Raw genomic sequence first — 3,467 nt, forward strand, 5'->3', positions numbered from 1 at the left:
GTGAGAGAATGCAAGGTATAACTTAAATGTTTCTGAATTTGGACAAGATTGCTTTGTGGTCTATTTTGGAAAATGTTCTATTGCTGCAAAGAAAAACGTGTATTCTGATGCTGCTGGGTGAAATATTCAATAGATGTCTGTTAAATCTAGTTGATATATGCAGCTGTTTAGATCAGCAGTTTTAGACTTGAGGTGAAGAGGTGAGGGACAATGCCCAGTCCCAGAATTCAGGCCCCACAACCGACCAAGAAAAATGCCTCTGCCACATCTCCCTTGCTTGCTTTGAGTCCCCTGATGTTGGCATACTAGGAGGCAGCATAAGATGAAGCTCCAGAAACCTTTTTGGATAGAAAAAGAAACCACTACATGGGAAGTGAGGGGTGTTTTAGAAGGGATTTGGAGCTGAACACAGGCAGGAGGACTCATGGATTCAGCCGCAGCTGTCTTCTGAATCATTGCTCAGTTTCCAGCTGTAATTTTTTGCTCCAAAATCAATGTGGCAAGTCTGCAATTCTTATTGACTCGTTCACATACACAGACCTAGTTAGGCATCCAGAATGACTTAAAATGTAGATTTCCTAAATCAGAGAAATCTGTACCAGAGTAAATGGGCAGAAAGAACTTCATTTATTCAGGTTCAATTCATTTTTACTTGCTTGTAATTTAAATGAGAGAACAATATCAAACTAACCAAGCTTTCACAAAATCAAAATATCCAAGCAACTACATTTTACAGGAAGTAAATATTGACAGCACAAATCAGAATTTCTGAATAGGTGGTGCTTTCAGAAAAAAAGGAATTAGGATTCAGGACACATGTCAGATACATTTCAAAACAGCATCAAAATTAAATTCATTACCACAAATGGCAAAAGTTACTTACTCTCAGCACGTAAGCCCATTATCATTGTTTTCTGGTCCTTAGTATAAAAGAAGGAAGAGTTTGATTTCCCTTCTCAATTTCAATCTTCATATTTACATTTTCTTGTAAGGAAGTCTTTTATGTCACACACCTGACAATACAGAATATGTCTTCAAACCAGGGTCTCCTGGGCATCTGGGAGCAAAATAGGAAGAGTGTAACAGGCTACAGGAAGCTTTATTGTTCTTCTGCTTTTTCTTTTCAATTGTGAAAATACCGTACAGAGAGGTTAAAATTACCTGAGCAAGGTAATGAGTACATTTCTTATGAAGCATTGTTGCCATGGAAAGAATTGATGGCACAGCTAAGCTAGTTTGGGAGTGCTTGTCCTTTCCAGCACCCAGGTGGGAAGATTGTTAGTTGGGAGGGGAGAAATGTCTTAGAGTTTCAGAAAAAAGCAAAGGAATTGTGCATGGTTGTTCTTCTCAGAAAATAACCTTTAAATAAGATAGGTTTTTCTCTTCACAAAACAATTATACAGTAGTCCCCTCCACTGTAATTTCCCCTTCTGTAGTTAGTTACTTCAGAGCACATAGGCAGCAAAGATGGCACCGAGAGGGAGTTGAGTGGGCAGAGCCCAATTTACCTTATGTTCAGTGCTTAACCGCCCCGTGAAAGCTTAGGTGCATGATAGGGTGTGACCTTGACAGTGATTGATTCCTCTTCCTCCCTTGCCATGCCACCTGCTTTTTTTGGCTTTCAAAAGGGCTGCACTCTGTTAATAAATGAGTTTTCTTCCTGCTTGACTTGGCTCCCCGCTGTGTCTGATTGTCTCCAGGGTTGAGGGAGGCTGGAGAATGGGCAAGCACCACACTTACCTTTCCTCAGACCCCTCTGTCTTTCTTGTTTCCTGGGACAGACAAAGACCCAACAAGTTACCTGTGCTCAACTGTGTTCTGAAAAGGTTAAGGGAAAAACATCTCATAATTTGAAAGAGACCACATTCACATAATACCTTTATTTGCTTTTTTGGGGGGTTCTTTTGGAGCTAAAATTTCACTGTATATATTTTTGATTATTTTCCTGCCTAGGCTTCTGTTTCCTTGAATTGCAGGTATGCACTTCCACATCCACATCACATTATTTTTTTTACAGCATATGGTTACAATTTTTCTATTTTTATTAGGTACTGTTATAATTGCCTTACTGTACCTAATTTATACCTGAAGCTTTATTGTAACTATATTTGTTTGGGTAAAATCATAAAATAGTCATCTCGGTATTTACAGTGTTGCTTCCAGAACTGTTTGAGTATACTAAAATCAGCATAGGCTCCAGTCCCATATAGAAAATAGCATACAAAGTAAGTTACACTTTAAATCACATCAAGGTTATATCTATTACCAACATACATGTAACAGTATGTAAATAGTTGATATATTGAATGTTTGGGGAACAATTTTTTACTGAATATTTTAAATTTCTGGTTGATTGAACACCTAGATGTGGAAATTCTGGATACTGAGGGATAACTCTATAAAGTACTTCATGGATTTCAGGTATCCACTTGAAATATATTTCCAGAGGCTAAACAGGAACTACTGTAAAGATCAAAATGAAACTTGAACCTCTTATTTTGCCATAATTATTCATTAAATAAAATGTGGATAAATTTGATTCTGTACCTCTTCCTCCTCCTCCTCCTCCTCCTCCTGCTCCTCGTCCTCCTCCTCCTCCTCCTCCTCCTCCTCCTCCTCCTCCTCCTCTTCTTCTTCTTCTTCTTCTTCTTCTTCTTCTTCTTCTTCTTCTTCTTCTTCTTCTTCTTCTTTTCTTCTTCTTCTTCTTCTTCTTCCTCTTCCTCCTCTTCCTCCTCTTCCTCCTCTTCCTCCTCCTCCTCCTTCTCCTCCTCCTCCTCCTCCTCCTCCTCCTCCTCCACTTCCTCCTCCTCCTCCTCCTCCTCCTCCTCCTCCTCCTCCTCCTCCTCCTCCTCCTCCTCCTTCTTCTTCTTCTTCTTCTTCTTCTTCTTCTTCTTCTTCTTCTTCTTCCTCTTCCTCCTCTTCCTCCTCCTCCTCCTCCTCCTCCTCCTCCTCCTCCTCCTCCTCCTCCTCCTCCTCCTCCTCCTCCTCCTTCTCCTCCTTCTCCTCCTCCTCCTCCTCCTCCTCCTCCTCCTCCTCCTCCTCCTCCTTCTCCTCCTCCTCTTCTTCCTCCTCCTCCTCCTCCTTCTCCTCCTCGTCCTCTTTTCTCAGTGCTGAAGATCCAGCGCAGGGCCTTGCATATAAAAGGCTTGGTCTCTATCACAGTTCTACATCCCAACCCTCTAGAGCTTCTAAAAATCTAGTTTGAGAATTTCACAATGTTTAATATTCAACACCAATTTTCCTATTCCTTTCTAGGCTCCAGAACAGGGAAAAGTGGGGTGCGGGAATAAATGGGACAGTCACCTAGAGAAAATTTTGCTGATTATCATATTTTTTGTTCATATGGCATTTAAAAATATATTACCATATAATTGAAATCCTATTTTTAAAATTTCTTCATAGGACCAAAGACCAACTAAAAGTTTTTTCGTTTTTATGTATAAAGTTCACAATGCTGTCTCTATAAG

The sequence above is a fragment of the Dipodomys merriami genome, unplaced genomic scaffold (assembly GCF_024711535.1).
Source record: "Dipodomys merriami isolate MVZ:Mamm:240054 unplaced genomic scaffold, mDipMer1.0.p SCAF_124, whole genome shotgun sequence".
Classification (NCBI taxonomy): Eukaryota; Metazoa; Chordata; class Mammalia; order Rodentia; family Heteromyidae; genus Dipodomys; species Dipodomys merriami.